Source organism: Rhinoderma darwinii, chromosome 3, assembly GCF_050947455.1.
Source record: "Rhinoderma darwinii isolate aRhiDar2 chromosome 3, aRhiDar2.hap1, whole genome shotgun sequence".
Lineage (NCBI taxonomy): Eukaryota > Metazoa > Chordata > Amphibia > Anura > Rhinodermatidae > Rhinoderma > Rhinoderma darwinii.
The window spans coordinates 34669914-34696909 of NC_134689.1; the positions used below are offsets into that span (position 1 = coordinate 34669914).

Below are 26996 nucleotides of genomic sequence, written 5' to 3' on the forward strand. Positions count from 1 at the left end.
CGAGCCTTTATTCATATTGGTATCCAGTAAGGTAACAACAATGTATGTTTTCTTTAACTCCTTAAAGGGAGTGTCACCTATATATTTTTTCATAATTAAAACCCTATAGTAAAACATAATCTTTTTTATTTTTTGATTGTAGATTTATTTTTATTTTTTTCTGTACATGATCATGGGGGCAGCCATGTTGCCTGAGCTGCTGTTAACAGCATTTAGAAAGATGCTTTACAGCAGCCACATGGACTATAGGAACTTGTGAATAGGAGGGGACCCATTGACTTCTATGTTCTATGGGAACGTTTTCTGGGCGTGCTCTGTTATGTAGAGGTAATTGTGCAGGAAAGAATAGGGGAGCTGTGTCCATCACCTATTGTCAATGGTGGATAGTGTGATTTATATATAATATATGTGTATGTATGTCTGTTACCTTTCATTGTAATATTGTCTGAGATAATTGATAAGTGGTGAGAAGTGATCTCTACGGAACAGGAAGGGTCAGTCTATTGTGAATAGTGGATCCTGTGTTATCTATATAGAGGTGTTACCTGTCATTGTAATCCTTCCTGTAATTATAATTAGATAACTGCTATTGTGATGCTCTGGGGTCAAATTGAAAACTGCAAAATTTTAGGATAATTTTTTAATATATTAATGACAAAGAAAAGTATAAAATTTATTCAAAATTCTTAAAAAAATATGTTTAACATAAAAACTTGATATAAACCAATAGGTAATTTACAACTTATCACAAATTGTCCACCTCATGGCATTCCAACAGCTCTAACTTTCATATATTGTAAATTTTTATATTGTATGTTGAGTTGTAGTGTATTTAAGCATCATTTAGGAATAAGTAACCTAACCGGTTCCATGGTCAGACATCCCTGAGATCCTTCCAAAGTACCCAGGGCTGCATGACCATAGATAGGATGTTTAGTGACGCCCATCATCAAGCAACCATATGACACTGACAGACGCGCTCACCCCCTTTTTGTTTTTCTGCTGTTTTCTGCAATCCTTCCAAAGGTTTCGCTGATCCGTACTATTACATTCATATATGTCCAATTGTGGGAACTTCCACCCAACTGCTATGCAATTTTTTGCAGGTGAAAAAAAACAAGGAATGCTAGGAATGTAGTTTACTGGTGACATCAGTGAAGGAGGAAGTAGCTAGCTTCTTTTTCTTGAGTTTTGATAGTTACTATAATTAGCAAAATTGCATGAAAAGAAAGGTTGTGGAATTAGTTACAACCAAATGAAATCTAAACAGTCTTGCTCCAGTCATTTATTATGAATAGACTCATTATTTGTTCTTGTCGAGAATTGTCAGGTGACAGTACTCGGTGTGTGAGTAGGACGTCTGCACGTTTTTTATTTTTTATGAACTCCTTTCTTAAAATTCCTTTTTTGTGCATGTTACATTGCAAAACAATGACATGAATACACGCAGGAAACACCTATGAGTCATTATATTCATTGAATCACCACATAAACCAGATCTGATCTGAACTGTGCTGCTGTAGTTAATGGGATAGCTCTTTAGGAGGAGCTGTTATACAGTGGTTTTCTGTTACCTTGAGTAACATGGGGAATTATTAAATGCAACTACTGAAGATTTCATAGCATTTTGTAATTAACTAGATTTCATAGCACTGTGTCTGGGAGCTTGAGTTTAGTGGAGGATGCCCACGTTTACTACACCAGCCTAACCGGTTCAGCTCCTGGGTATTTTGGACATTCAGGCCGTTTAATTTAACCACCATAACTCTATTTATTTATTAACTTTTGCTTATATTGCCCCAACATGTTGCACAGCATTGTACAAAGATTGTCATCAGTTCTTGTTCCCAATGGGGCTCATAATCTAAATACTGACTAGTCGGGCCAATGTGTAGGAATTAAGCTATCAGTATGTTTTTGGATTGTGGGAAGAAAACCAAGAACCTGAAGAATACAGTTGTGGTCCTTTGTCAGATTCAAACCCAGGACGCCATTGCTTTGAAGCAACAGCGCTAATCACTGGGCCACCATGCTGCTCATTTATGTAATGTTTTTATACACATATATGAGCCTCATTTTTTCAAAACTGTCTAAGACCCTGTTCACACAGGTTTCCTTTTTTACAGTGTCTGAATCGGCGCCAAAAAATGTCCGAAATCGCTCCCATTGATTTCAATGGGAGGTAGAGGCGTTTATTTTCCCCGGGTGGCTTTTGGCCGCACGCTGGGAAAAAAAGCTGCATGTCCTTTCCGAGCGTTTTTCGCATAATTTTTTGCCCGCGGTCCTTGCGTCAGCTTCAATGGCCACTGGCAAAAAAACACATTTAAAACTGCAGCAAAACAATTCTGAAGGAGTTCAGAGGCAGAGTTTTCTGCCTGCAGAAAACTCAGTGTGAACAGGGCCTAACGGTAAGGGTATGTTCACACGCTTAGCAAAAAAACGTCTGAAAACACGGAGCGGTTTTAAAGGGAAAACAGCTCCTGATTTTCAGACGTTTTTTAAGCCACTCGCGATTTTCGCTGCGTTTTTTTGCAGCGTTTTTTAGACTCATTAAATCTCATCCACACGCTGCACGATTTCCGACGCTTTTCATTGCTAATTCAGATGCAGTTTCTGCGTCAAAATCAGTGCTAAAAAGCTATCCCTATCAGATGCCTCTTTAGTGCTTGTCCACATGTAACGGAATAGCTGCAGAAAATTTCCTGCGTTTTTTACTGCAGAAAATGGTGCGGATTTTGCAGCGTTTTTCTCAATATTGGGGGATGGTGACATCTCCTCTAAAAAACGCAGCAATTCAGTCCACTTTCCACAGCAGGAATTGACATGCTGTGGTACGAAAAATACCCGCTGCAGGTGAATTTCTGCTCTGAATTTTTACGCAGCGTGTGGATGAGATTTGTTAAATCTCACCCACTTTGCTGCTACTGTATTCTGCTGCGTATTTTCTGTCCGCAATTCCGGGTGGAAAATACGCAGCAATTCCGCTACGTGTGGACGAGCCCTAACCAAGATATTCTCTAGAAGCATCGAGCTACCGTTGCCCTCCAATGGACTGCAGCTCTCCTTCATTAATTAAAATTGGGAATTCAAACTATAAAATATCTCTCTTTAACCCCAGCCTTGTAAGATTTTTATTTTTTATCTGAAATTGCGGGAGCATTTAACAGCATGTCCATATGCGATTTCATGTTCCACCCCTTAGGTTAATATTATTGAGCGAAACGCTTTATATTGCACTGCGGTCTACCGCTTTTACACGGTGCTTTAATTTTCTCCCATAATATCACTAAGGAGCCCTGGCCTCAAGCAGACTTTTTATATTTGCGTTCATCGTCTCCTGTTACTTTTGATATGGTCTCCTGCTTATTGGATCGAGGATTTTGCCGCACTAATGATTGGGGGGGGGGGGGCAGTTTTGACTTCACTCAGATTTTCTGCGGACTGTCTCCTAGTCTAGCTGAATAATAAGAAACTATACAATAAAAAGGATTTTTCTAATGTGAATTTTTGAGGTTCAGTTTAGGAAATGGTTTTGCATCCAGAGAATTTCTCCTAATACTGATGTCTGCAGATGTTGTTATGGGTTAAAGTTGGAGGCTTAAGGGCCAGTTCACACAGACTTTTTTTTACGCGGAAACCGGCAAAAAACGTCCTAAAATGCCTCCCATTGATTTCGATGGGAGGCGGAGGTGTTTTTTTTTCCCGCGAGCGGAAAAAACGTCTTGCAGGAAAAAGAAGGAACATGCCCTATCTTCGGCCGTTTACGCCTCTGACCTCCCATTGACATCAATGGGAGGCAGAGAGTATATCTTGCTGCGTTTTCTGCCCGCGGCGCTCTATGGCCGCGGGTGAAAAACTTTGCGAAAATCGGCGTGCAGGCAGAGGAAAATCTGGCTCAAAATTCCAAACGAAATTTTGAAGCAGATTTTCCTCCGGCATAAAACTCAGTGTGAAGCCAGCCTTATACTAGTAACACAGGAATATATATGTTATACATGCAGAGCAGCTTTCTCTCTTTTCCTTGATCATCTCACATATTGGATGGATGTGCTAGTAAACTTCTGAGTATTGATAATCCGGTATATCAATAATCCAATCTATATGCCAAAAATGGAAACCGTCTTTTATCGTCTTGCAGTTGAATGACTAGTAATACTTTTGTGCTTTTTATAGGTTTTTTTTTTTTGTTATTGATCATGGGAACGGCAAAAAAAAATTCTTACTCGCAAACTCTACTTCCAGTAACACCGTTTAACCTTTATTGCTTACTGTACATGTTTATTATTGTATTTTTAACATATCCTTTGGTAAATGACATTAGTTTGTGCCTTATTTATAGTATAGTTATGTTTATAGTAAGGGGTAGACATAGAGCATGTGGGCCTCCTAGCAAAAATCTAAGATTATTCTATCACATCTCCCCTACATCAGGACAGATTGCCTTTGAGCTGCTCTCTTTTGTTTGCCAACACTCTTTTGGGGTGCCCCGTGCAGGTTCCCACTCAAAGGAAAAGAGGAACAGCGACCCCCTATTTATGGGCTCTCCACTCAGAGAGTAGCTTAACCCCTTCCCGCTCCTTGACGTACTATTACGTCATGGCAGCTCTATCGTTCGCGCTCCATGCCGTAATAGTACGTCTTGCAGTTAGAACAGCGGTGCGCGCGCCCGGCGCGTTCATGCGCTGTGATAGCTGCTGTTTCTGACAGCAGGCTATCACGGCATAATGGGACGGGACCATTTACTATGGTCCCGCCTCGCCGATCGCCGCTATTGGCTAGTCAGTGAGTAACTAGCCAATAGCAGCGATCGGTCTCATTCAGCACAGCAGTGCTCGAGCCCGGCGTTCCTGAGCTGTGATAGCTGCTGTTTCTGACAGCATGCTATCACAGCATAATGGGCCGGGACCATTTACTATGGTCCCGCCTCGCCGATCGCCGCTATTGGCTAGTCAGTGAGTAACTAGCCAATAGCAGCGATCATTCTCGTCACTTCCTCTCTCTGACCTCACATCCTGCTGCAACCGCCCTGAACGCCCTGTTGGAGTTAGCGAGGCGTTGAGATCGGTTGTGAGCAGAGAGTCAGAGAGAAAAGAAGTGAAAAAAAGTGAAAAAAAGTTTCTAAAACAACGTTTTTTTTGCTTCCCACCACCCCATCCACTACCCACTCCTGTTCCCTTCCTCTTTGAGTTCTACCCACGTTTTTTGGTCAGTGATCTCCTATCACTGACCACTTTTCAGTCTTCAGGACCACATTTCTTGGTCCCTGGGGATTTTTTTTTCATTTTTTTCTATATAAAACATAAAACAAAAAAAAAAATATAAAAAGAAAAAAAAGAAACAAAAAAAAATAGTTAGTTTAGCCAATTTTGAAAATTTAACTGGTTAGTTTAGTATTAGCCCCTTCCCGCTCCTTGACGTACTATTACGTCATGGCAGCTCTATCGTTCGCGCTCCATGCCGTAATAGTACGTCTTGCAGTTAGAACAGCGGTGCGCGCGCCCGGCGCGTTCATGCGCTGTGATAGCTGCTGTTTCTGACAGCAGGCTATCACGGCATAATGGGACGGGACCATTTACTATGGTCCCGCCTCGCCGATCGCCGCTATTGGCTAGTCAGTGAGTAACTAGCCAATAGCAGCGATCGGTCTCATTCAGCACAGCAGTGCTCGAGCCCGGCGTTCCTGAGCTGTGATAGCTGCTGTTTCTGACAGCATGCTATCACAGCATAATGGGCCGGGACCATTTACTATGGTCCCGCCTCGCCGATCGCCGCTATTGGCTAGTCAGTGAGTAACTAGCCAATAGCAGCGATCATTCTCGTCACTTCCTCTCTCTGACCTCACATCCTGCTGCAACCGCCCTGAACGCCCTGTTGGAGTTAGCGAGGCGTTGAGATCGGTTGTGAGCAGAGAGTCAGAGAGAAAAGAAGTGAAAAAAAGTGAAAAAAAGTTTCTAAAACAACGTTTTTTTTGCTTCCCACCACCCCATCCACTACCCACTCCTGTTCCCTTCCTCTTTGAGTTCTACCCACGTTTTTTGGTCAGTGATCTCCTATCACTGACCACTTTTCAGTCTTCAGGACCACATTTCTTGGTCCCTGGGGATTTTTTTTTCATTTTTTTCTATATAAAACATAAAACAAAAAAAAAAATATAAAAAGAAAAAAAAGAAACAAAAAAAAATAGTTAGTTTAGCCAATTTTGAAAATTTAACTGGTTAGTTTAGTATTAGGGTTAGTTAGTGTCAGGGAACCGTCAAAAAGCGTAGTTAGGTATAGTGTCAGGGAATTTAGCGTCAGGAATCGGTCACCGTAGATAGGCTTAGCGTTAGGGATCCATCACCGTAGTTAGGTTTAGCGTCAGGGAAGCTCGGAATAATTAGATAGGTTTAGTGTCAGGCACCCGTCACCGTAGTTAGGTTTAGTGTCAGGGAAGCTTGACATAATCTAGATAGGTTTAGTGTCAGGGAATCGTCGCCGTAGTTAGGTTTAGCGTTAGGGAAGTCCACATAAAATTTAGTTAGGTTTAGTGTTAGGAACCCTCGCCCTAGTTAGCTTTAGTGTCAGGGAAGTCCACTTGCTCTCTAAAAACAAAACACACATTTGTGCTAGTTGTGCTATCCTATTGCTCCCAGTTAGGGATTTATTTTTTTGCAGTATATAAATTTTGTCTTCGCACAACAAGCATGTCCCAACGGACATTTACTGCTGAAGAGGCGTATGCATTTCTGGCCTCCGACACAGACTCGTCGGATGGCGATACAGTATTTTATTTGTCTACCTCCTCATCCAGCGATGAAGAGGAGGGACCCCCTAGGAGACGCCCCAGGACCACCACCATAGTAGAAATCCCTGAGAGAAGTGACCCCACAACAAGTGATACCCCTGAGCGAAGTGACCCCATTTGGACACCCACACCAGACCATTATGAACCCCAAATCCCTGAGTACACGGGCAGCCCAGGCATCAAATTTAACACGGCAGGGTTCAGTGAGATGGACTTTTTCAAGTTCTTCTTCACTGATAACTTTATAGAGCTAATGGTCACCCAGACTAATTTATATGCCCAACAGTATATCACCAAGAACCCCAACTCATTTTATGCCCAATCCCAGAGGTGGACTCCTGTAAACGCAGCAGAGTTGGGCAAGTTCTGGGGACTGCTCTTGAACATGGGGCTTCTAAAAAAGCCATCCATTAGGACCTACTGGAGCACGGACATCCTATACCACACCCCGATGTACCGTATGGCCATGTCCAGGATGCGTTATGAGGCAATACTTCGCTTCCTACATTATGCCGATAATGAGCAGTGCCCACCCCGAGATGACCCCAGTTTTGACCGTTTATATAAACTGAGACCCCTATTAGACCATTTCAGTGCCCGGTTTGCCCAAGCATACACCCCCGAGAAGTGTATTTCCATTGATGAGTCCCTGGTACATTTTAAAGGGAGGCTTCAATTCCGCCAATACCTGCCAAGTAAGAGGGCAAGGTATGGCGTGAAGTTGTATAAGCTGTGCGAGAGTGCATCAGGGTATACATATAAATTCAGGATATATGAAGGGAAGGACAGCAGTATTCAGCCCCCAGAATGCCCCCCCTTACTGGGAATTAACGCAAAAATTGTGTGGGATTTGGTGCACCCACTGCTGGACCAGGGTTACCACCTCTACCTGGATAATTTTTATACCAGCGTCCCGCTCTTCAAGTGCCTCGCTTCCAGAAGGACTGCGGCATGCGGCACTGCTAGAAAAAAATCTTAGAGGCCTCCCTAAAACACTGCTTGGGCAAACACTCAGAAGGGGTGAGAGCAGGGCACATTCTAGTAGCAACATATTGTGTGTCAAGTACAAGGACAAGAGAGATGTCCTTGTATTGACAACAATACATGGCCACACCAGTACCCATGTACCTGTACGAGGTACCAGTACAGAGACCCCCAAACCAGATTGCATCCTGGACTACAATAGGTACATGGGAGGGGTGGACTTGTCAGATCAAGTCCTGAAGCCCTACAGCGCTACGCGGAAATCGAGGGTGTGGTATAAGAAGCTGGCCGTGCACATCATACAGATGGCATTGTACAATGCGTACGTGCTACGTCGATGTGCAGGCCAGAGGGGAACTTTCCTGGAATTTCAAGAGGTGGTTATAAAGAACCTAATTTTTGGCGACCAGGAAGGAGGGGCACCCAGTACTTCTGGAAGCGAGGCCACACGCATCGTACCAGGGCAACACTTTCCAGGAGAAGTTCCCCAAACTGGCAAGAAGGGAAAAAGTCAAAAGAGGTGCAAAGTGTGCTATAAGAGGGGGATAAGGAAGGACACAACATACCAATGCGACACGTGTCCCGAAAAACCAGGGCTCTGTATGAAAGATTGTTTTAAAATTTACCATACATCCATTGATTTTTAATTTACCCTGATGCACTCCGCACAGCTTATCCCCCTCATCTTTCCCTTTTGAGCCCTGCCATGTGCCCAAGCAGCAAATAACAGCCACATGTAGGGTATTGCCGTACCCGGGAGAACCCACATTACAATTTATGGGGTGTATGTCTCCGGTGGCACATGCTGGGCACAATATATCGGACACTGAAATGGCATATATGTATAGGAAATTGCAAATCTCACTTTGCACCATCTACTGCGCATTACCTTTTACACAATAACTGTTGGGTCAAAATGCTCACTACACTCTAGATGAATGTCTTAAGGGGTGTAGTTTTTAAAATGGGGTCACTTCTCGGGGGTTTCAACTGTACTGGTACCTCAGGGGTTCTGCCTACATGACTTAGCACCAGAAAAGCTCCAGTAGGCTAAATGGTGGTCCTTCCCTTCTGAGCCCTGTCGTGTGCCCAGGCAGCTAATAACAGCCACATGTAGGGTATTGCCGTACCCGGGAGAACCCACATTACAATTTATGGGGTGTATGTCTCCAGTGGCACATGCTGGGCACAATATATCAGACACTGAAATGGCATATATGCATAGGAAATTGCAAATCTCACTTTGCACCATCTGCTGCGCATTACCTTTTACACAATAACTGTGGGGTCAAAATGCTCACTACACCACTAGATGAATGTCTTAAGGGGTGTAGTTTTTAAAATGGGGTCACTTCTCGGGGGTTTCAACTGTACTGGTACCTCAGGGGTTCTGCCTACATGACTTAGCACCAGAAAAGCTCCAGTAGGCTAAATGGTGGTCCTTCCCTTCTGAGCCCTGTCGTGTGCCCAGGCAGCTAATAACAGCCACATGTAGGGTATTGCCGTACCCGGGAGAACCCACATTACAATTTATGGGGTGTATGTCTCCAGTGGCACATGCTGGGCACAATATATCAGACACTGAAATGGCATATATGCATAGGAAATTGCAAATCTCACTTTGCACCATCTGCTGCGCATTACCTTTTACACAATAACTGTGGGGTCAAAATGCTCACTACACCACTAGATGAATGTCTTAAGGGGTGTAGTTTTTAAAATGGGGTCACTTCTCGGGGGTTTCAACTGTACTGGTACCTCAGGGGTTCTGCCTACATGACTTAGCACCAGAAAAGCTCCAGTAGGCTAAATGGTGGTCCTTCCCTTCTGAGCCCTGTCGTGTGCCCAGGCAGCTAATAACAGCCACATGTAGGGTATTGCCGTACCCGGGAGAACCCACATTACAATTTATGGGGTGTATGTCTCCAGTGGCACATGCTGGGCACAATATATCAGACACTGAAATGGCATATATGCATAGGAAATTGCAAATCTCACTTTGCACCATCTGCTGCGCATTACCTTTTACACAATAACTGTGGGGTCAAAATGCTCACTACACCACTAGATGAATGTCTTAAGGGGTGTAGTTTTTAAAATGGGGTCACTTCTCGGGGGTTTCAACTGTACTGGTACCTCAGGGGTTCTGCCTACATGACTTAGCACCAGAAAAGCTCCAGTAGGCTAAATGGTGGTCCTTCCCTTCTGAGCCCTGTCGTGTGCCCAGGCAGCTAATAACAGCCACATGTAGGGTATTGCCGTACCCGGGAGAACCCACATTACAATTTATGGGGTGTATGTCTCCAGTGGCACATGCTGGGCACAATATATCAGACACTGAAATGGCATATATGCATAGGAAATTGCAAATCTCACTTTGCACCATCTGCTGCGCATTACCTTTTACACAATAACTGTGGGGTCAAAATGCTCACTACACCACTAGATGAATGTCTTAAGGGGTGTAGTTTTTAAAATGGGGTCACTTCTCGGGGGTTTCAACTGTACTGGTACCTCAGGGGTTCTGCCTACATGACTTAGCACCAGAAAAGCTCCAGTAGGCTAAATGGTGGTCCTTCCCTTCTGAGCCCTGTCGTGTGCCCAGGCAGCTAATAACAGCCACATGTAGGGTATTGCCGTACCCGGGAGAACCCACATTACAATTTATGGGGTGTATGTCTCCAGTGGCACATGCTGGGCACAATATATCAGACACTGAAATGGCATATATGCATAGGAAATTGCAAATCTCACTTTGCACCATCTGCTGCGCATTACCTTTTACACAATAACTGTGGGGTCAAAATGCTCACTACACCACTAGATGAATGTCTTAAGGGGTGTAGTTTTTAAAATGGGGTCACTTCTCGGGGGTTTCAACTGTACTGGTACCTCAGGGGTTCTGCCTACATGACTTAGCACCAGAAAAGCTCCAGTAGGCTAAATGGTGGTCCTTCCCTTCTGAGCCCTGTCGTGTGCCCAGGCAGCTAATAACAGCCACATGTAGGGTATTGCCGTACCCGGGAGAACCCACATTACAATTTATGGGGTGTATGTCTCCAGTGGCACATGCTGGGCACAATATATCAGACACTGAAATGGCATATATGCATAGGAAATTGCAAATCTCACTTTGCACCATCTGCTGCGCATTACCTTTTACACAATAACTGTGGGGTCAAAATGCTCACTACACCACTAGATGAATGTCTTAAGGGGTGTAGTTTTTAAAATGGGGTCACTTCTCGGGGGTTTCAACTGTACTGGTACCTCAGGGGTTCTGCCTACATGACTTAGCACCAGAAAAGCTCCAGTAGGCTAAATGGTGGTCCTTCCCTTCTGAGCCCTGTCGTGTGCCCAGGCAGCTAATAACAGCCACATGTAGGGTATTGCCGTACCCGGGAGAACCCACATTACAATTTATGGGGTGTATGTCTCCAGTGGCACATGCTGGGCACAATATATCAGACACTGAAATGGCATATATGCATAGGAAATTGCAAATCTCACTTTGCACCATCTGCTGCGCATTACCTTTTACACAATAACTGTGGGGTCAAAATGCTCACTACACCACTAGATGAATGTCTTAAGGGGTGTAGTTTTTAAAATGGGGTCACTTCTCGGGGGTTTCAACTGTACTGGTACCTCAGGGGTTCTGCCTACATGACTTAGCACCAGAAAAGCTCCAGTAGGCTAAATGGTGGTCCTTCCCTTCTGAGCCCTGTCGTGTGCCCAGGCAGCTAATAACAGCCACATGTAGGGTATTGCCGTACCCGGGAGAACCCACATTACAATTTATGGGGTGTATGTCTCCAGTGGCACATGCTGGGCACAATATATCAGACACTGAAATGGCATATATGCATAGGAAATTGCAAATCTCACTTTGCACCATCTGCTGCGCATTACCTTTTACACAATAACTGTGGGGTCAAAATGCTCACTACACCACTAGATGAATGTCTTAAGGGGTGTAGTTTTTAAAATGGGGTCACTTCTCGGGGGTTTCAACTGTACTGGTACCTCAGGGGTTCTGCCTACATGACTTAGCACCAGAAAAGCTCCAGTAGGCTAAATGGTGGTCCTTCCCTTCTGAGCCCTGTCGTGTGCCCAGGCAGCTAATAACAGCCACATGTAGGGTATTGCCGTACCCGGGAGAACCCACATTACAATTTATGGGGTGTATGTCTCCAGTGGCACATGCTGGGCACAATATATCAGACACTGAAATGGCATATATGCATAGGAAATTGCAAATCTCACTTTGCACCATCTGCTGCGCATTACCTTTTACACAATAACTGTGGGGTCAAAATGCTCACTACACCACTAGATGAATGTCTTAAGGGGTGTAGTTTTTAAAATGGGGTCACTTCTCGGGGGTTTCAACTGTACTGGTACCTCAGGGGTTCTGCCTACATGACTTAGCACCAGAAAAGCTCCAGTAGGCTAAATGGTGGTCCTTCCCTTCTGAGCCCTGTCGTGTGCCCAGGCAGCTAATAACAGCCACATGTAGGGTATTGCCGTACCCGGGAGAACCCACATTACAATTTATGGGGTGTATGTCTCCAGTGGCACATGCTGGGCACAATATATCAGACACTGAAATGGCATATATGCATAGGAAATTGCAAATCTCACTTTGCACCATCTGCTGCGCATTACCTTTTACACAATAACTGTGGGGTCAAAATGCTCACTACACCACTAGATGAATGTCTTAAGGGGTGTAGTTTTTAAAATGGGGTCACTTCTCGGGGGTTTCAACTGTACTGGTACCTCAGGGGTTCTGCCTACATGACTTAGCACCAGAAAAGCTCCAGTAGGCTAAATGGTGGTCCTTCCCTTCTGAGCCCTGTCGTGTGCCCAGGCAGCTAATAACAGCCACATGTAGGGTATTGCCGTACCCGGGAGAACCCACATTACAATTTATGGGGTGTATGTCTCCAGTGGCACATGCTGGGCACAATATATCAGACACTGAAATGGCATATATGCATAGGAAATTGCAAATCTCACTTTGCACCATCTGCTGCGCATTACCTTTTACACAATAACTGTGGGGTCAAAATGCTCACTACACCACTAGATGAATGTCTTAAGGGGTGTAGTTTTTAAAATGGGGTCACTTCTCGGGGGTTTCAACTGTACTGGTACCTCAGGGGTTCTGCCTACATGACTTAGCACCAGAAAAGCTCCAGTAGGCTAAATGGTGGTCCTTCCCTTCTGAGCCCTGTCGTGTGCCCAGGCAGCTAATAACAGCCACATGTAGGGTATTGCCGTACCCGGGAGAACCCACATTACAATTTATGGGGTGTATGTCTCCAGTGGCACATGCTGGGCACAATATATCAGACACTGAAATGGCATATATGCATAGGAAATTGCAAATCTCACTTTGCACCATCTGCTGCGCATTACCTTTTACACAATAACTGTGGGGTCAAAATGCTCACTACACCACTAGATGAATGTCTTAAGGGGTGTAGTTTTTAAAATGGGGTCACTTCTCGGGGGTTTCAACTGTACTGGTACCTCAGGGGTTCTGCCTACATGACTTAGCACCAGAAAAGCTCCAGTAGGCTAAATGGTGGTCCTTCCCTTCTGAGCCCTGTCGTGTGCCCAGGCAGCTAATAACAGCCACATGTAGGGTATTGCCGTACCCGGGAGAACCCACATTACAATTTATGGGGTGTATGTCTCCAGTGGCACATGCTGGGCACAATATATCAGACACTGAAATGGCATATATGCATAGGAAATTGCAAATCTCACTTTGCACCATCTGCTGCGCATTACCTTTTACACAATAACTGTGGGGTCAAAATGCTCACTACACCACTAGATGAATGTCTTAAGGGGTGTAGTTTTTAAAATGGGGTCACTTCTCGGGGGTTTCAACTGTACTGGTACCTCAGGGGTTCTGCCTACATGACTTAGCACCAGAAAAGCTCCAGTAGGCTAAATGGTGGTCCTTCCCTTCTGAGCCCTGTCGTGTGCCCAGGCAGCTAATAACAGCCACATGTAGGGTATTGCCGTACCCGGGAGAACCCACATTACAATTTATGGGGTGTATGTCTCCAGTGGCACATGCTGGGCACAATATATCAGACACTGAAATGGCATATATGCATAGGAAATTGCAAATCTCACTTTGCACCATCTGCTGCGCATTACCTTTTACACAATAACTGTGGGGTCAAAATGCTCACTACACCACTAGATGAATGTCTTAAGGGGTGTAGTTTTTAAAATGGGGTCACTTCTCGGGGGTTTCAACTGTACTGGTACCTCAGGGGTTCTGCCTACATGACTTAGCACCAGAAAAGCTCCAGTAGGCTAAATGGTGGTCCTTCCCTTCTGAGCCCTGTCGTGTGCCCAGGCAGCTAATAACAGCCACATGTAGGGTATTGCCGTACCCGGGAGAACCCACATTACAATTTATGGGGTGTATGTCTCCAGTGGCACATGCTGGGCACAATATATCAGACACTGAAATGGCATATATGCATAGGAAATTGCAAATCTCACTTTGCACCATCTGCTGCGCATTACCTTTTACACAATAACTGTGGGGTCAAAATGCTCACTACACCACTAGATGAATGTCTTAAGGGGTGTAGTTTTTAAAATGGGGTCACTTCTCGGGGGTTTCAACTGTACTGGTACCTCAGGGGTTCTGCCTACATGACTTAGCACCAGAAAAGCTCCAGTAGGCTAAATGGTGGTCCTTCCCTTCTGAGCCCTGTCGTGTGCCCAGGCAGCTAATAACAGCCACATGTAGGGTATTGCCGTACCCGGGAGAACCCACATTACAATTTATGGGGTGTATGTCTCCAGTGGCACATGCTGGGCACAATATATCAGACACTGAAATGGCATATATGCATAGGAAATTGCAAATCTCACTTTGCACCATCTGCTGCGCATTACCTTTTACACAATAACTGTGGGGTCAAAATGCTCACTACACCACTAGATGAATGTCTTAAGGGGTGTAGTTTTTAAAATGGGGTCACTTCTCGGGGGTTTCAACTGTACTGGTACCTCAGGGGTTCTGCCTACATGACTTAGCACCAGAAAAGCTCCAGTAGGCTAAATGGTGGTCCTTCCCTTCTGAGCCCTGTCGTGTGCCCAGGCAGCTAATAACAGCCACATGTAGGGTATTGCCGTACCCGGGAGAACCCACATTACAATTTATGGGGTGTATGTCTCCAGTGGCACATGCTGGGCACAATATATCAGACACTGAAATGGCATATATGCATAGGAAATTGCAAATCTCACTTTGCACCATCTGCTGCGCATTACCTTTTACACAATAACTGTGGGGTCAAAATGCTCACTACACCACTAGATGAATGTCTTAAGGGGTGTAGTTTTTAAAATGGGGTCACTTCTCGGGGGTTTCAACTGTACTGGTACCTCAGGGGTTCTGCCTACATGACTTAGCACCAGAAAAGCTCCAGTAGGCTAAATGGTGGTCCTTCCCTTCTGAGCCCTGTCGTGTGCCCAGGCAGCTAATAACAGCCACATGTAGGGTATTGCCGTACCCGGGAGAACCCACATTACAATTTATGGGGTGTATGTCTCCAGTGGCACATGCTGGGCACAATATATCAGACACTGAAATGGCATATATGCATAGGAAATTGCAAATCTCACTTTGCACCATCTGCTGCGCATTACCTTTTACACAATAACTGTGGGGTCAAAATGCTCACTACACCACTAGATGAATGTCTTAAGGGGTGTAGTTTTTAAAATGGGGTCACTTCTCGGGGGTTTCAACTGTACTGGTACCTCAGGGGTTCTGCCTACATGACTTAGCACCAGAAAAGCTCCAGTAGGCTAAATGGTGGTCCTTCCCTTCTGAGCCCTGTCGTGTGCCCAGGCAGCTAATAACAGCCACATGTAGGGTATTGCCGTACCCGGGAGAACCCACATTACAATTTATGGGGTGTATGTCTCCAGTGGCACATGCTGGGCACAATATATCAGACACTGAAATGGCATATATGCATAGGAAATTGCAAATCTCACTTTGCACCATCTGCTGCGCATTACCTTTTACACAATAACTGTGGGGTCAAAATGCTCACTACACCACTAGATGAATGTCTTAAGGGGTGTAGTTTTTAAAATGGGGTCACTTCTCGGGGGTTTCAACTGTACTGGTACCTCAGGGGTTCTGCCTACATGACTTAGCACCAGAAAAGCTCCAGTAGGCTAAATGGTGGTCCTTCCCTTCTGAGCCCTGTCGTGTGCCCAGGCAGCTAATAACAGCCACATGTAGGGTATTGCCGTACCCGGGAGAACCCACATTACAATTTATGGGGTGTATGTCTCCAGTGGCACATGCTGGGCACAATATATCAGACACTGAAATGGCATATATGCATAGGAAATTGCAAATCTCACTTTGCACCATCTGCTGCGCATTACCTTTTACACAATAACTGTGGGGTCAAAATGCTCACTACACCACTAGATGAATGTCTTAAGGGGTGTAGTTTTTAAAATGGGGTCACTTCTCGGGGGTTTTAACTGTACTGGTACCTCAGGGGCTTCTGCATACATGACTTAGCACAAGAAAAGCTCCAGTAGGCCAAATGGTGGTCCTTTCCTTCTGAGTCCTGCCATGGGCCCAAACATCAGTTTATCACCACAAATGGGGTATTGCCGCACTCAGGACAAATTGGGCAACAAAATGGGGTGTTTTATTCCTTGTGAAAATAAGAAATTTTGAACAAAAATTACATCTTAATGGAAAAAAATATCATTTTTTTAATTCACAGCCCAATTCAAATAGGTGCTGTGAAAAAACGGTGTGGTCAAAATGATAACAACAACCATAAATGAATTCCTTGAGGGGTCTAGTTTCCAAAATGGGGTCACTTCTGGTGGGTTTCCATTGCTTTCATACCTCAACACCTCTTCAAACCTGGCATGCTGCCTAAAATATATTCTAATAAAAAAGAGGCCTCAAAATGCACTAGGTGCTCCTTTGTTTCTGAGGCTTGTGTTTTATTCCACGAGCGCACTAGAGCCACATGTGGGACATTTCTAAAAACTGCAGAATCTGGACAATACATATTTAGTAGTATTTCTCTGGTAAAATCTTCTGTGTTACAGAAAAAAATGGAATAATATTGAAATTCAGCAAGAAAAATGAAATTTGCAAATTTCACCTCCACATTGCTTTAATTCCTGTGAAATGCCTGAAGGGTTAAAAAACTTTCTAAATGCTGTTTTGAATACTTTGAGGGGTCTAGTTTTTAAAATGGGGTGTTTTATGGGGGTTTCTAATACATAGGCCCCTCAAAGCCACTTCAGAACTCAAGAGGTACCTTAAAAAAAAGGCTTTTGAAATTTTCTTAAAAATATGAGAAATTGCTGTTTATGTTCTAAGCCTTGTAACGTCCAAGAAAAATAAAAGAATGTTAAAAAAACGATGCCAATCTAAAGTAGACATATGGGAAATGTGAACTAGTAACTATTTTGGGTGGTATAACCGTCTGTTTTACAAGCAGATGCATTTAAATTCTGAAAAATGCAATTTTTTCAAAATTTTCTCTAAATTTTGCAATTTTTCACCAATAAACACTGAATATATCGACCAAATTTTACCACGAACATGAAGCCCAAAGTGTCACGAGAAAACAATCTCAGAATCGCTTGGATAGGTTTAAGCATTCCGACGTTATTACCACATAAAGTGAAATATGTCAGATTTGAAAAATGGGCTCTGAGCCTTAAGGCCCAAACTAGGCTGCGTCCTTAAGGGGTTAAAGGGGTTGTCCAGGGAAAAAAAAAAATCTAAAAAGTGTCCCCCAGCCTTGGTTTGCCTTCCCTAATACCCCCTATTAAACTTCTAACCAGTTTCTGTTTGATTTCCATCATCACTGCTGCTCTTTCTGTTTGTTTACATCCCTTGCTGTTTGTTTACATCCCTTACTGTCTGTTTCCTGTCTTGTAACCCACCATACCCATGATCCCCTGTAATGTAGATGTTACCTGCAGTCCTATGTAACACCACAGATAACACAGTGATAACTCTCTGAGTACAGATAATGTAGTAGATGTAAGAGATAAACACATGCAGAGACACAGACCGACAGACACACACACACACACACACACACACACACACACACATACAAACACAGAGACACACACGGTATACACACTACACACACATAAACACACAGACCATGTCTCCTTTCTGACAGCATCACAGGTCAGGACGGGCTGTGGGCGGAGCTTCCTCTCTGCTTCTCGGCGTGTGTAACAGCAGAGCACAGAGTAGAGGCAAAGCTGGAAGGCTGCAGCACGGGAGTGGACCTGTCCCCTGACCTGAGTCATCTGACCTCGTGTCACTGACGTGAGGTCAGGTGACTGGACTGGTCCACTCCCTGGCTGTCACAGACCCCAGTCAGAACGCCGTAATTTCCTGGCTCTTCCTAAAGCTGCTGCAGGTGTCCGACATATGGGGCCCCTGTCAGCAGCGATCAGCTGCTCTTTGGCGCCCCCCCTTCCCTACCACCTAGTTGCGCCCGGGACACATGCCTTGCCTGCCCCCCCCCCTAGCTAGCCCCTGGCCTCAAGGGCTGCATGCGGCCCGTGTGCCGCGTGTTGGATAACCCCTTATGAAAGCCTACTATGTGTAGTCTTTGGCAGCGTATGATCTAAAAGTGCCAATGCTGCCACTGTACCTCGTAGACTGGGCTAGTCCAATGCAGGTGCCGTCCTTTTTTCACTGTGAACACGCATAGGCGCGCTCACAGTGAAAAGCTGCATAGGCTGGGCGGGCAGTAATCAACCAGCACACGCCGAAACGACACGTCACCAGTGACGTGTCGTATCCCATCCGAGGTCTCTCTGGGGCGAGACCATGTGATCGGGATACGACACGACAGTGGAGGAGCCTGAAAAAGTGACGTCAGAAGTCATGTGATCCGAAGAAAAGAACAGCCAGAGCGGAGAACAGAAGCAAGATTGCATGGGTAAGTATATTATTCAACTGTAATATGTGCAATGTGTGTTTAAATTTACTGAAAAAATAAATCTCGGACAACCCCTTCAAGCCCCGTGCCCCTTACCGCCGCAACCATTTTCCGGCTTTTCATTAAAGTTTTTTTCCTTCCTGACTTCCAAAAGCCATAACTTTTTTATTTACTGTCGATTTTATAAACTTATAAGAGCTTGTATATTAAAAGTCAAGTTTTTAAGTTTTTCACTGCACCATTTATTGTACTATATAATGTACTGAGAAACTGGAAGAAAATTATTTCTTTAGGGTGAAATAGGAAAAACAGTGATTTCTTCATTTTTATTTGGGTTTCGTTTTGCAGCATTTACTGTGCAGTATTAACGAAATGTTAACTTTATTCTTTGGGTCAATACAATTACAGGAATACCAAATTTATATTGTTTTATGTTTAACTACTTTTACAGAGAAAAACGAATGGTTTAAAAAAAAAAAGTTGTTTTGCCTTATTCTGAGAGCCACAGCGTTTAATTTTTCCGTTAATTGGGCTGTGTGAGGGCTTGACTTTTGTAGGCTGAGCTGTAGCTGAGTTTTTTTTTTTTTTTTTTTTTTTACTATTTTGGGGAAAATATGACTTTTTGATCACTTTTCATTCCATTTTTAGTGGGAAGTGAGGTGACCAAAGACCAGCAATTCTGTCGGTTTCTTGTTTTTTTTTTCTTTTTTGCAGTATTCACTATGCAGGTTAAATAATGTTCTATTGTTATAGTTCAGACTTTTACGGACGCAGCGATACCAATTATGTTGGTTCTTTTTTTATTTTTTTACAATACTTTAGGGGAAAAATGTTTTTTCATTAGTCTCCCTGGGGACTTGAACAAGCGATCATTGGATCGCTTGCACAATATGCTGTGATACTTACGTATTGCAGTATATTATGTTTTTTTCAGGCCCCTGTTAAGCTTTGCCTCTGAGGTTATCACCCTCTCTATAATTGGAACCAAAACCAGACACAGACCGCAGAGTGCAAATATAGTAAATAAACCCTTTTGCTTTCCAACAGCAACGTTTTAGAGACCTAGGTGCTCGTTTTAGAGCACCTACGTTATGATACTTACCCAACTTACACCATATGGACAAAAGTATTGGGACACCTATACGTTAAACCTACAGGAGCTTTTATGACATCCTATTCTAAATCTATAGTCCATATAGATTTGCCGCTAAAACGGCTTCCACTCTTCTGGGAAGGCTTTCTACAAGATTTTGGAGTGTGTCTGTGGGAATTTTTGCCCGTTCATCCAGAAGAGCATTTTTGAGGTCAGACACTGATGTTGGAGGAGAGGGCCTGGCTCACAATCTCCGATCTAGTTCATCCAAAAGTTGTTTGATGGGGTTGAGGTCAGGGCCTCCGTTCGGTCAGTCAAGTTCTTCCGCAACAAACTCACCCAACCATGCCTTTATGGACCTTGTGCACTGGGGCGCAGTCATGCTGGAATGGAAAAGGACCTTCCCCAAACTGTTCCCACAAAGTCAGAAGCTACAATTGTCCAAAATGTCTTGGTATGCTGAAGAATTAAGATTAAGGGGCTTAGGCCGACGCCTGAAAAACAACCCCATAGCATTATCCCTCCTCCACCAAACGTTACAGTTAGCACAAGGCAGTCCGGCAAGTAATGTTCTCTGGGCATTCACCAACCCAGACTGGTCCATCAGACTGCCACATATAGAAGTGCGATTTGTGACTCCACTGCCCCAGAGTTCAGTAGCGACGTGCTTTGCACCTCTTCATTCGACGCTTGGCATTGTGTTTTGGTCATGTAAGGCTTGCATGCAGCTGCTCGGCCATGGAAACCCTTGCCATAAAGCTCCAAGGGCACAGTTTTTGTGCTGTGGTTAATGTCAGGAGGTTTGGAACTCTGCAGTTATTGAGTCAGCAGGGCGTTGGTGACTTTTCTGCAATATGCAACACCGCTCTGTAACTTTACATGGTTTGCCACTGCGTGGCTGAGTTGCTGTGGTTTCTAAACGCTTCCTCTTTGCAATAACACCACTCACAGTTGATTGTAGAATATCTAGGAGGGAAAAAATGTCAAGAACTTGTTGCAACAGTGATATAGTACCACACTCTAATTCAGTGAGCACTTTAGAACAAACCATTCTTTCACAAGGCAGAGTGCATGGCTAGTGTTGGATTTTATACACTTGTGGCAATGGGACTGAAAGACATAACTGAATTCAATGATTAAGAGGTGAGTCCCAATACTTTTGTCCATTTAGTGTATCTGGCGGATCACAATTGACTATTATATTTGCAGCCAGGGGCGTAACTAGGAAACACTGGGCCCGATAGTAAACTTTTGACTGGGCCCCCTCCCTTGGGTGCCACACACAGCCCGCCCAGTGTAGCTAGTGCCCCCTGTAAATAGAGCCATGCAGCTTCCTCCTGTAGACAGTGCATTACAGCCCCCCTGTAGAGTGCTATACAGCGCCCCCTGTAGACAGTTCTATACTTTCAAGTATCATAAAGAGGGACAATCGATGCGGCGCACAGCGTAATTTTTTTTTCCTTTTAAGCCACACCTCTAATCCCACCCAATCCCTGCCCATACACACCCGGTACAGCCCACACTGTATCAAGCTCCCATAGTGCCTCCCACATATTATAATGCCCCCATAGCTGCCCCCATACAGTATAATGCCCACACAGATGCCCCAAACAGTACAATGCCCAAATTCCCCCATACAGCATAATGCCCTATAGATGCCCCATGCAACAGAATACCTCCATATAGCAAACTGAGCAATGCCCCAAATTGTGCCGATGGTCACAGTGACTAATATAATAAACCAGAAAAAGAAGAAAAGTCACGTATTTGCAAAATTACAAACAATCTTTATTTCAGTCAAAAATACACAGAAAAAACACATTACAACTATACACAGTAAAAAGAATGAACCCTCATAAAGAGATGGAATCCGAACATGAAAGCAGCCTGGTCCCCCAGATGTCAAAATGGTCAAAAGATCCCACAAAAAGCATAAATCAATATTTTTAGGCAGGTGCCAAGCATAGTACATTTGCACAGATAGATACCTAATAAAATACATGCAAAGTGCAGTCATAGGCAAACTAATGAGCAGCATACCTACACCTACGTAGTGGAAAATGAGCAGGAGATCAGGACCGGGAGGGGAGACTGCTGCCAGACCCGACGCGCGTTTCGCTGGAGCTTCGTCATGCTTACAAGGCCCCCATGCAGCTGCACAGATGGCACCTATGGTATGTCAGCCCATGATCGGACCAGGTGGTTTATTATAAAGTCACTGCTCCATCTGTTTGATGCCATATTTGATGTTGGACACAGATTAATTAGTACCACAGAAGTCTAGTTATGCAGCAATTTCAGCCAAGGGAAAACGGCACACATCCTTTTGATAGATATACGCCACTTGGGAGGTGTACAGTTCTTGGATTTGTAGTCTATTTTTAAACTATATGTAATCTGTATTGTCCTAATAAAATTTATTTTTCTATGCCCTTGGCAAACTTTATCCTAATAGTGCATGACTCCTTTGTTCTCAGTGTTTTTCATAATTATTTTGGAGTCTCTATTTTGACATTAGGGAGGTCTAAATCCGCACCTGCTGGTGACCCAACCTTTAGAACCATTTTCCTGTTGAGACATATGTTTATATGTTTGCAGCATAGGTATCATGACCAGTCCATTCATTCAATGTAATAGTGTAATTTCCCTTGTTAGGTGGCAGTGGATTTCCATGCTTACAAGGCCCCCATGCAGCTGCACAGGTGGCACCTATGGTATGTCAGCCCATGATCGGACCAGGTGGTTTATTATAAAGTCACTGCTCCATCTGTTTGATGCCATATTTGCTGTTGGACACAGATTAATTAGTACCACAGAAGTCTAGTTATGCAGCAATTTCAGCCAAGGGAAAACAGCACACATCCTTTTTATAGATATGCGGGTGCACGTCTCAAAACCTCTCCTGCAAGCAAGTATAAATATAATATTCCCAACTCCAAGAGACAACCCTCCAGATGATATTAAGTCATTTTTATTCCAGACGTATGTGCACCAAGAAAAATATTAATTTGACGTTTTGGGCTATAACCTCATCCAAAAACCCTTTATCAAGCTGAACCTGGGCACTCCTCAGCTCCACCGCGTTTATGTAGATGGATAAAGGCAGGATGGCAATCCTCGTGGGGAGCTGTAAGAGTGACCAAAAACGGTTGTCACCCAACCTTCCCACAGACAGATATGACTAAGAAAAGGCCAAATTGAAATTTCTAATAATTTGACTGAAAAGGACAAATCAAAGACTTGTATGGTGATATTTTATTTATTATATTTTGCTCATTATATATACAAGGTGACATTTTGTCTATTATATTTTGTTGTTTATTATTATTATCAGTATCGTGATATTTTATTTATTATTAGAGTTTGTTTATTATATATAATTAGGTCCAGAATTATTTGGACAGTGACACAATCTTCATGATTTGGGCTCTGCTGCCACCACATTGGATTTGAAATGAAACAACTGAGATGCAATTGAAGTGCAGACTTTCAGGTTTAACTCAAGGGGTTGAACAAAAATATCCTTTGAAACGTTTAGGAATTGCAACCATTTTTCTACACAGCCGCCTCATTTCAGGGGCTCAACAGTAATTGGACAAATTAACATTACCATAAATAAAATGTTTTTTTTTTTTTTTTTTTACAACTTCGTAGAGAATCCTTTGCAGGCAATGACTGCCTGAAGTCTGGAACCCATGGACATCACCAAACACTTTTGTTTCCTCCTTTGTAATGCTTTGCCAGGCCTTGATTGCAGCTGTCTCCAGTTGCTTGTTTGTGGGTCTTTCTGCCTTAAGTTTTGTCTAAAGCAAGTGAAATGCAGCTCGATCGGGTTGAGATCTGGTGATTGACTTGGCTACTGCAGAATATTCCACTTCTTTGCCTTAAAGAGGCTCTGTCACCAGATTTTGCAACCCCTATCTGCTATTGCAGCAGATCGGCGCTGCAATGTAGATAAGAGTAATGTTTTGTTTTTTTCAAAAACGAGCATTTTTGGCCAAGTTATGACCATTTTTATATTTATGCAAATGAGGCTTTCTTAAGTACAACTGGGCGTGTATTGTGTGTACATCTGGGCATTTTTTTACTTCTTTTACTAGCTGGGCGTTGTAGGTCATTGTCCATCTGTAATGTAAAGCGACGACCAATCAACCTGCTGCATTTGGTTGAATCTGAGCAGAAAGTAAATCCCTGAACACTTCAGAATTCATCCGGCTGCTTCTGTCTTCAGTCACATCATCCATAAACACTAGTGACCCAGTGCCTTTGGCAGCCATGCATGCCCATGCCATTACACTGCCTCCATCATGTTTTACAGAGGTTGTGGTGTGCTTTGGATCATGAGCCGTTCCAAGCCGTCTCCATACTTTCTTCCTCCCATCATTCTGGTACAGGTTGATCTTGGTTTCATCTGTCCAAAGAATGCTGTTCCAGAACTGAGCTGGCTTCTTTAGATGTCTTTTTGCAAAGTCGAATCTGGCCTTTCTATTTTTGAGGCTGATTAATGGTTTGGACCCTGTGGTGAACCCTCTCATGATGATTTCTCTTTTTGGTAGACTTGGATACTGATACACTTACTTCCAGGAGAGTTTTCTACACTTGGGTAGATGTTGTGAAGTGGTTTTTCTTCACCATGGAAAGGATTCTGTGATCTTCCACCACTGTTGTCTTACGTGGACGTCCAGGCCTTTCGGAGTTCAGGAGATCACCAGTGCTTTTTTTTTTCAAGAATGTACCGAACTGTGCATTTGGCCACTCCTAACATTTGTGCTATATCTCTGATGGATGTCTTCATTTTTTTCAGCCTAACGATGGTCTGTTTCACTTGCGTTGAGCGCTCCTTTGACCTCATGTTGTGGGTTCACAGCAATAGCTTCCAACTGCAAATTCCACACCTGGAATCAACTCCAGACCTTTTACCTGCTTCATTGATGATCGATTAACGAGGGAATAGCCCATGCAGCCCATTAAATAGCTTTTGAGATAATTGTCCAATTACCTTTTGGTCCCTTAAAAAGGTGGCAGCCAGATATTAGAGATGTAATTCCTAAACCCTTTCTCAAATTAGGATGTGAATACCCTCAGATTAACCCGTTAGTGACCTCCAATACGCCTTTTCACGGCAGCCACTAACGGGCTTTATTCTGATGCATACGCCTTTTCACTGTGCTGCATCAGAATAAGTAAGCTGCGCCCTGAGGAGTTAAAACTCCATACTCTCGGCTACCTCTGCCCGTTTAACCCCTTACATGCAGTGCTCAATAGCGAGCGCCGCATCAAAGTGCTTTTGAAGGGGGGAGATGGCTCCCCCTCACCCCACCGACACCCTGCATGCGATCGCAAGGTGCCAGTGGTTTCTATGGCAGCCGGGGGCCTAACAAAGGCCACACAGGTCTGCCACTAGTTAATGCCTGCCAGTGCCTGTTGGTTTTACACTGACAGGCAATAATACGCTATATTATAAAAGCGATCAAACGATCTCATAGTAAAGTCCCCTAGTAGGACTAATAAAAAAAGTAAAAAAAAAGTTTAATAAATAAAAACAAAGAAAATAAAATGAAAAACCCACTTTTTCCCCTTGCTTTATTATGAAAAAAAAAGTTACACATATTTGGTTTCGCCGCGTCCGTAACGACCCCAACTATAAAGTTATTATGTTATTTAACCCACTCGTCGAACGCTGTAAAAACGAAAATAAAAAACCATGCCGGAATTTACGGTTTTCTGTTCATCCTGCCTTCCAAAAAATTTAATAAAAAGTGATCAAAAAGTCGCACATACTCCAAAATAGTACTGATAAAAACTACAAGTCGTCCTGCAAAAACAAGCCCTCATACAGCTGCATCGGCAGAAAAATAAAAGTTATGTCCCTTCACATCTGGAGACACAAAAACAAATCATTTTGAAAAAAAAACGTTTTTACTGTGTAAAATTAGTAAAACATAAGAAAACTATATAAATGTGGTCGCAATCGTAATGACCCACTGAATATTGTTATTTATACCACACGGTAAATAAAGGACACAAAAAAAGAGTGGCAAAATTGCTGGGTTTATTTTGTATTACCCCCCCCCCCCCCCCCCAAAAAGTTAAACGTTAATCAATCAAATATATGTACCCCAAAAGGGTGCTATTAAAAAATAGAACTTGTCCCGCAAAAAAAAAAGTCCTCCTACAGTTGTGTTGACGCAAAAATAGAAAAGTTATAGTTCCTGAAATGCGACGATGGAAAAACGTAAAAAAAAAAAATAGCTTGTGAGATAATTGTCCAATTACCTTTGGTCCCTTGAAAAAAAAGCAGCTACAAATTAAAGAGCTGTAATTGCTAAACCCTTCCTCAAATTAGGATGTGAATACCCTCAAATTAAAGCTGAGAGTCTGCACTTAAGGCCTATATTGATTATATAACTGGATATTCCATATGTTTTGGTAAACAGCTAAAATGCCAAAACCTGTGTCACTCTCCAAATAATTCTGGACCGAACTGTATGTGTAGTGATATTTTATTTATTATATTTTGTTATTATGTATGGATATTTTATTATTATATTTTGCTTATTTTATATACATGGTGATATTTGTCTATAATTACATTATAGACATCGTGCAGAGGTTCTCAACCCCCTGGTCCCCTCCAGGGGCATCGCTAACCTGCTGACAGCAATAGGGGAAAGATTACTACTGGGACACATTTAGAGAACTTTTAGTTTTCCACCATTTGGATTGCGATATTGGATCGTGCATGTTCAAGGAGAAGATGAACACAATTGTAGACCTTGCTAGGTTTTTAATCCTATTTAATCAAATCAGAATATATAAACTTTGTTTTTAAACACTGATAAGATCAGAGAAGTTTGTAGATCCTTTTAATCTGACTTCCATGTCTCATCCTTTCTTTACTCGCTCTGATCTAGAATTTATAATATAAAACTATTTTTCTTGGCTTAGGCCTTGTTTGTTCATGTGGTTGGTTAAGTAATCATTAAATGTGAAGTTCCTTCTGTGTTTCGTCTATACAAGTGAAAAATAGGATGCTGGCGCCACACTGTGTTGACATTGGGGAATTGCAGCATAATTTTATATGTTTATTTTTGCTTTATACACAAATAGTATACATATATAATAT

The 26996-nt window shown here is 43.3% G+C and overlaps 1 protein-coding gene across 1 annotated transcript in view; it reads left to right on the forward strand.

The window, feature by feature from the left end:
- The window catches only part of FCHSD1 (FCH and double SH3 domains 1), a 113826-nt gene that overhangs the window by 45627 nt on the left and 41203 nt on the right, over nucleotides 1–26996 (forward strand). The gene's annotated exons all lie outside the window — the stretch shown is intronic.